At 34.2% G+C, this 8,551-nt stretch overlaps 1 long non-coding RNA gene across 1 annotated transcript; it reads right to left on the bottom strand.

The window, feature by feature from the left end:
• Positions 1-1,485: 1,485 nt before the first annotated feature.
• LOC127862308 (uncharacterized) lies at positions 1,486-5,004 on the bottom strand. Its single transcript, XR_008040543.1, has 3 exons — positions 4,901-5,004; positions 3,825-3,956; positions 1,486-2,942 (listed from the first exon to the last, which is right to left on the bottom strand). It is a non-coding gene; the product is annotated as an uncharacterized LOC127862308 (long non-coding RNA).
• Positions 5,005-8,551: the final 3,547 nt, after the last annotated feature.

The following is an 8,551-nucleotide window of genomic DNA, read 5'->3' on the forward strand; positions in this document are numbered from 1 at the left end:
CCACCAGATGATGTTTCATGTCAAATATATATGCTCTATAGCTTTTTTTAAGTTCTCTCCATATAGATATATAGTGCAAACACATTTGCCAATTTGAAACCATGGCATAATTTTAACAATCTTGATAGAGATCCACTAGATGATCTTTCATGCCAAATTGCTCTTGGCCTCGTTGTTTGGGAGATTTTTTTTTAACGTTTTTACTATAAACATATCAGAAAAACACATTTTTCATCCTGTCTGGCTCAAATTTTGACCCAAGTGGCATAATTTGAAAATCTTGGTAGAGATCCACCAGTCTTTGGAAGATGTTATTTAAGTGAAACATTTTTTACATACGACGCACGACTGACGACGCACGACGGACAAAGACCGGTCACTTTGTGCTCAGGTGAGCTAAGAATGGTAAATAGGATATAAACAAGCAAAATCTACTAAACACATGCATTAGTATTCGGTGAAATAGTTTCTGTTCAGCTCCTACAATTACGCATATACGAAATGTCTTTTGCGATATAATTACTTAATATATATGGAATGAAACATGTTGGAAAGGAAAGCAAATATTTAGTTCATTTTTTAAAAGAACAATTTTTAAGTAAATTTTTTGCAACCAATTTAATACTCCTTTCATTGATACATGTATGTAAGGTATAAACATGCATATTAGAAGTGGTCATTAACACAAATAAAAAACAATGTGTCCAAAAACAAAAATAAAGAAATATTAACACATTTAAACAAAAGAGAAATTTCACTTTGCTTCTGCAGACTATATATTATTGTTATTTTTATATACCAAGTAAGTGAAGAGAACTACTGCTGGCACATCTTCTGGACAATGGATCTTCTTACTTCGGTACATAAAAACAAAGTATCTTCGTATACCTTGCCTAAACATTTTATTCATGTTTAAACTATGTTTAATTATGAAACTCCAGAAACATTATCAATCAATATGAAACAGTGTTGGCACATTCTCAAAGTCAACACTTACAAGTATCTACGTCTTTGCTGTTTTCACTGTAGTCCTTTGACTTCTATGTCGGCATATAACTTATCTACAATAGAAGTTCCTAGTTTCCTTCCATTTCCTTGCTATAGTGTGAGGATGTTATTTGTTTATCCAAGAAATCCAAAAGAGACTAATACTCCCAGTATCCTGACTATACAGTAATAGTGTCCTTATGTCTATATGTGATTCATAATATCCTTCTATCTTGGTTTCATGTTTTCCATTCTTCTATCTTTTGGTTTATCCTATTATCCGCCTTGCATCCTCCTCATGTGATTATCCTCCTTGCATCCTCCTCCTGTGATTATCCTCCTTGCATCCTCCTCCTGTGATTATCCTCCTTGCATCATCCTCCTGTGATTACCCTCCTTGCATCATCCTCCTGTGATTATCCTCCTGTGATTATCCTCCTTGCATCATCCTCTTGTGATTATCCTCCTCCTGTGATTATCCTCCTTGCATCATCCTCCTGTGATTATCCTCCTTGCATCCTCCTCCTGTGATTATCCTCATCCTATGATTATCCTCCTTGCATCCTCCTCCCGTGATTATCCATCTCCTGTGATTATCCTCTTTGCATCCTCCTCCTGTGATTATCATTATTGCATCCTCCTTCTGTGATTATCCTCCTCCTGTGATTATCCTCCTTGCATCCTCCTCCTGTGATAACCCTCCTTGCATCCTCCTCCTGTGATTATCCTCCTCCTGTGATTATCCTCCTCCTGTGATTATCCTCATCCTGTGATTATCCTCCATTCATCCTCCCCCTGTTATTATCCTCCTTGCATCCTCCTCCTTTGATTATCCTCCTTGCATTTTATTTCAACAATTTAGCAGTGTGTAAATCAACAAGTAACATTGAATTCAAAGACAAAACTATAAACTGCATTGTTAACACATCAAAAATACCTCCTTTTCTCCTTTTTTTAACATGAAAACAACATCTCCAGCATTGCCTTGTTTCCATCTATATAGTTGTTTCAACAGATCAAATACACAATACATGTACGATTACAAAATGACGATTACAACAGACTTGCATTTACATAACAGCAGCCACAATTACCTTAGGCTGGTTGTAATGAAGTGCAAATCTGCTTATTAATCACGTCAACATTCAGTGAAATTCAAACTGAACACACACAAAAGTGTTGTTTTCATTGCTGAGTGTCGTTCATCATTTATTTGCCAAAAGCCATGCATCGCTCAAAGTGATTGAACATTTGTAACTACTGCATCGCAATGGGTATTCACAATCTTCATCCACCATTGGTTCGCTGTAGTTTTAATGGTGCAGAAGAAAAGAATTCAGTACTTTAACAAGAGGTCAGGGGACATGGGTCGCTAACAATGCAAATTTCGGAAAAGAAAGAAAGATGTTTTTTTTGTTTACTATATACATTTAAGGAACACACATTGGTCTCATGGCAGGGTATATTTTAAAACTGAGGCATTATTTAAAGAAACATTGTAAATGTCTACTGGACAGTGTTTTATACCAAATATACATGCTTAAGCCTTTGGGCTATGGAGAATTTTTAAATATTTGCAATTTACATATTGGAAAAATACATTTGCTCCCAGGACGGGGCTTATTTTTACCCTTGGAGCATCATTAGTAGAGGTCCACTAGACAATGTTGATTTCACAGTCAGTAACAGAATCCTACACTTACAAAGCCTTCGAGATTTGTTTCATCGTCTATGCTTGTATGTTTTATGTTCTCTGCCTTTCGCATGTGGTTCCGAATTGTGGTACGATTTGGAAAAAACCTCTTGCTTGTTGGTGCTGGGGTAATATTTTCTATTTTCAGAACATGACCTCAAAGGCGCCGCTCCATTTCGTCTGTGTTTGACAGTCCTTCGTCAACCAATTCTGATATCTTATTAACAAGTCCCCGGTCAATATTTTGGCTCAGGCCTGAAGACTGAATAGTAAATATAAACTGATAAATTTATAAACACAAAATTACAAATATTTGTTGCCCACTTTAGACCTTAAGTGTATAGTGCAGGTAGGGTGGGGCAAAATTTGATCCAAGGGACATTTGAACAATCATAATAAAGGTCCACCAGACGCTGTTTCATGCCAACTAGGCATGTTCTAGGCCTTGTGGTTTCAGGACACATAGCATTCTTACAGTTGGTATTAAGTATAAATGGTTAAAAAATTGTATCTTATTGCAGATCAGTCCTGTTCAATGGAGTGGAACCTATGTTTTTAATGGACTGTAACCATTTTCAGACTTAACCAATATATCATTAAACCAACATTTTCACTGGGAAATCAATTGTTGTTTTCATTAATTAATGTGTTCACAGGCATATATTGATAAAGGACAATGCACGAAGCACAACAGATAAAGGTCTTAATCACACAAGCTCACCACATTTAAGTGCACAGGTAAGCTTAAAAGGGCAATAAACTAAAATATATATCAACTTACTGAATGCCATTTGCAAGCCTGACACAAATTTGTTAACACACAAGAAAGTTAATATTTATATTTAAGTAGCGTATCAAACATAAACACAAGGGTTCTGAGGGTGTTCTAGTTCATTAAAAATTTGGGCCATACAAAGTTGGTCTAATTAATATGTTGCTTTCTTATGAGTACTGCAAATCTGTAAACCACATTGTAGTATGCTATATTCCTTACTTATACACAAGTTGTGCAATGTTGTTTTTTTTATAATTACAAAAGACTAGTTAATAAATAATCAGAACTAATGCCAATTTCAGATGTTTTGAAATATACTTGATGGAAAGGTATATTACCGGTTATGAAGATTTTCATCACAATGCTTACAATGCCTGTTTCGTGATACTTGTGCTTTTCCAGGTCTGGTAGACACATGAAGTAGCGGCATGAATATACTCCTGTCGCAGCAAGGTCAATCAGAGATGCTGCCAGTGCTGCCTTAGTGTTATCCTGTATGGGCTAATATTTACACAAACACTTTCCTTACACTTTTTTGTTTCATTTGGAATAATACATTGGGAAAATCATATATGCTGTCATATATGCTATCAATTTTGTTTGAACTTTTACAATTCTATACATTATTAATTTTAATAATGAAAATTCTACATGTACAATATTAACTTGAATGTAGGAGTAAAACAGAACTTTTAAGCCTTTTTATGGTTTGTTCAACATACTTTGAATGTATATTTGTATAAGTTAATTATGTTTCCCTTACAAATGTATTTACTATGCAATGTAGACTGAATTGCATCAATGTGTCTTCCATTTTCTTAAGTGATGTCAATTTAGATTGGAAATAAAATAAAAAGGATTGTTATTGTTTGCAATAGGGATTTGCATACTTAGAATAGAGGTCTCATTTTCTGTATATTTTCAAACACTGGATTATTCAATAATTTGAAAATTTAGTTTTAATAATTAGTTTGACAGCAAGTCTTCCAATCCAACAAGTTGATTTTGATTAAATTTTCAAGGTACCACAAATAAGTGTTGGCAGCCCAAAATATCTTGCACACCAGTTAAAAAACATTTGCCTTTGTAGTAGGTTCAGGGACATACATAAACTAACAGATATGTAAATTATGCTTCTATTAGCTGAAGAAGTATCCACAATTATCATACATAAAAAACATGTGTATTCAATATTGAATTAGTGTTGTTTTTTCCATATGCACCACTTTGCTGAAAATGAACAGACAGTAAAACAAACCTACAACAAGTTGCTATGATCAATATTGCAAATAATTTCCACATTTTTTGAAACCTAAACCCAAATTGTGACGGAATTTCAGAAGGACAGTGCGATCACTATATGCCCACCTTCGGGGGCATAAAAAGGCCATGTCAAATTTACAAATGCGCTATTAACAAATTCTGTATTCCTAACAGATACATACATGACTGGCAGGAAGCATAATTCATTCTTTGATCAGCACTTTTGCTGGGCATCCCAATTTTTTTCGTCTGTTGAGCACGAACACGCCCACCTTTGCTGTATCCATGTTCCTTAAATCACGAAAAAAAAAGGTAAGGATGGCCATACATCCCTTACCTGACCTGCGTTTTTTCTACAGGCTGGAACTACTATGAAATCAACAGAAGTCAATAGAACATATTATCGACAAAATAGCTTTTATTGTGATTTTTACCAACAACAATGTATCGCATTTTAATTATTAGCATTTATAAGGACTTTAGAACACGTGTAAGAGATTTTTTTCTTTGGGCCCTTTGTTGGTAGAGGTCAACTAGATGATGCTTCATGCCTTCATGCCAAATATCTATGGTTAAGCCATTGTCATTTCGGAGAAAAATATGTTTTTTTAAGTTTCAGCACTATACATATGGGAATAATTAAAAAGAATCTTGGTAGAAATCAACTTGACTATCTTCCATACAAATATCTATGTTTTAAGTTTCAGAGATTTTTAATGTGTTTACAATATACATATATGGGAAACACAATGGCCCACAGGTCGGGACTTTTTTGACGCTATGGAAATAATTTTATCAATCTTGGTCGAGGAACACCAGACGATGATTTACCGGTATGCCAAATATTTATGCTCTAGACCTTGTGGTTAAGAACAGAAGATTTTTTATGTTTTACCACATACATATATAGACAGAAGGACGGACGGACAACTCCAACACAATATCCATCCGCCTTCGCCGGGGGTATAATAAAAAAAGTTGCTTCATGAAAATCTAAATATATTTGCACAACTTTGCTTCAGCTTATGTCGATAGTACAATACCTTTGGAGATCTTGAATTATGGTTTGGTCGATAATGTTTGCCATGATGACAAAAGTACACTTTAAATCCAAGGCTGATGAACGGTTTCCCATTCAGCCACTGTATCCTTTTTTTGTTGACAATATTTGAGCCTGATTCAAAAACAAACATGATCGTATAAATATAATGATTAGGTTTCTACTCTTACCATATGTTTGTTATATAACAAGCTATTATCTACTTAATGAAAGGTTTATGTCTATAACTGAAGTTCTAGTTAAGAGTAGTAATGTTTTGATAAAAAAATAAGTGGTGGTAACTTAAAAAAAAAAACAATATATATATATGTTTCCCCTAACACTTGTCATTTTGAATATGAATAAATGAAGTAAATTGAAGGCTGGTGACCTAAAACACAATTAAAGCATGTGTTTTTTCTAGGTCTTGTCATTTTGCATGTGAATAAATGAAGTATATTGACTGCTGCCACCGGGAAACACAATTAAAGGATGTGTTTTTTCTAGCTCTTGTCATTGTGGATATAAATACATGTACATGAAGTATATTGAGTGCTGGTGACCTTAAACACATTCAAACGATATGTTTTTTCTAACTCTTGTCATTTTGCATGTGAATAACTGAAGTATAGTGACTGCTGCCACCTTGAAACACTATATAAGTATGTGTTCCTTTCTAACTCTTGTCATTTTGCATGTGAATAACTGAAGTATATTGACTGCCGGCACCGTGAAACACTATTAAAGTATGTGTTTTTTCTAGCTCTTGTAATTGTGCATGTGAATAAATGAAGTATATTGAAGGCTGGTGACATAAAACACAAATAAAGCATGTGGTTTTTCTAGCTCTTGTCATTGACATTGTGCATTTGAAAAAATGAAGTATATTGACTGCTGCCACCGTGAAAACAATTTAAGAATGTGTTTTGTCTAGCTCTTGTCATTGTGTATGTGAATATATAAAAACACATTGACTGCTGCCACTATGAAACACAATAAAAGTATGTGTTTTTTTCTAGTTCTTGTCATTAATGTGCATGTGAATAAATGAAGTATATTGACTGCTGCCACCATGAAACACAATTAAAGCATGTGCTATTTCTAACTCTTGTCATTTTGCATGTGAATAAATGAAGTACATTGACTGCTGGCACCGTGAAACACAATTAAACGATATGTTTCTTCTAACTCTTGTCATTTTGCATGTGAATAAATGAAGTATATTTACTGCTGCCACGGTGAAAGACAATCAAAGCATGTGCTTTTTCTAACTCCTGTCATTTTGCATGTGAATAAATGAAGTATATTGAAGGCTGGTGACATAAAACACAAATAAAGCATTTTTTCCCTAACTCTTGTCATTTTACATGTGAATAAATGATGAATATTGACTGCTCCTACCGTGAAACACAATTAAAGTATGAGTTTTGTCTAGCTCTTGTCATTGTGCTTACGAATAAATGAAGTACATTGAATGCTGCGTAGAACTGCTCATCGAAGGCTCTGGGAGTCCGTTTATATGGACTAGTACCTGACCGTGCTTTGGAATCCCAATAATAATGTTAATAATTTAGTTGTTTACTACCAAACGTGAAAAAAAACAATGTTTCATCAGTGAATTCAGTGTTTTTTTTGCATTTTTCTATCACAATATCCGCAGTATTTTGATAAATAATTAATATTAATGGGGATTTCGTTAATTACGGGGATTTCGGTATTTCTTCACACCGTTTTAACTAACTCTAGTCATTCTTGATATGAATAAATGTATTTATACCTACCAGTACTTCTTTTACCAAACCCTTTGCTACTGTAGCCAACAGTTTATCTTGTATTTGTTTTTGTGATCACGAAGGCTTTCAAGGCATTCTTGAAGTGAATCAAAAAACACATCCTCGGCCATTTTGTAGTGGAACTGTTTCCGGTAATTCGCATGTTAGAGAACGATTTGTGGCACACACACATAACTCTTGTCATCTACCATCCTAACTCTTTACAAATAGGGTCTACGGGTGCCGAGATGGAGAAAGTTTATCCGGTGAGGCTTAGAAAAAGAAAATAGGGCGAGCTTGAGCGAGCCAACCATGTATTCTATTTATCCTGCCTCATGTCGTTGACACATTTTATCAAAGACAAATGATAAATTGACATAACAATATAAATATTCTCGTCGAGCCTCCTACATGTACACAACATTCCAGACGACCGAATAACTACCGATTGTGCCACGTAAAAAATTGTTCCACTTTAAACTGTTCCTTTTAATACTTTCCTATTGAAAATATGAGAAGAAATAAAAAACGAATCGAGAATTAATATTTTTCTTGGTAAAAAATGAAAAAAAAAAATGCAGCAGCAAAACAAAAACTAAATTTTATTTACCTTAATGACAACTTTAATCCATTGCTTATAACAATACATTTACAACGATATACACATGCATTTCTGTTCATCCATCCGTTTGTCAAAATCCATGTTCTGTTTTTTTCCATCCTTATTATCGAAATGTATTTTAAACCACACTATTTTAGATAGCGTTTGTATCGAATGCTAACCACTCTGACCCAAACTCTGAGAAACTGGATACTATTAGTATGTTTTGTCTGAGGAATGACGTCACACTTGAGTAGATACGTCATAAATTGCGTAATCAAGTAGATGAAAATGATAAATACGGAAAGCTGTTTCTGTAATATATTTTAAAGAAACAAAAAGATGATATATAATATAACGATAACATGCATGATGCGTACCAAAAATTTCAAAGGTCGAATATGAGAATATGTTAATCGTC

The sequence above is a fragment of the Dreissena polymorpha genome, chromosome 16, assembly GCF_020536995.1.
Source record: "Dreissena polymorpha isolate Duluth1 chromosome 16, UMN_Dpol_1.0, whole genome shotgun sequence".
In the NCBI taxonomy this organism is placed as follows: domain Eukaryota; kingdom Metazoa; phylum Mollusca; class Bivalvia; order Myida; family Dreissenidae; genus Dreissena; species Dreissena polymorpha.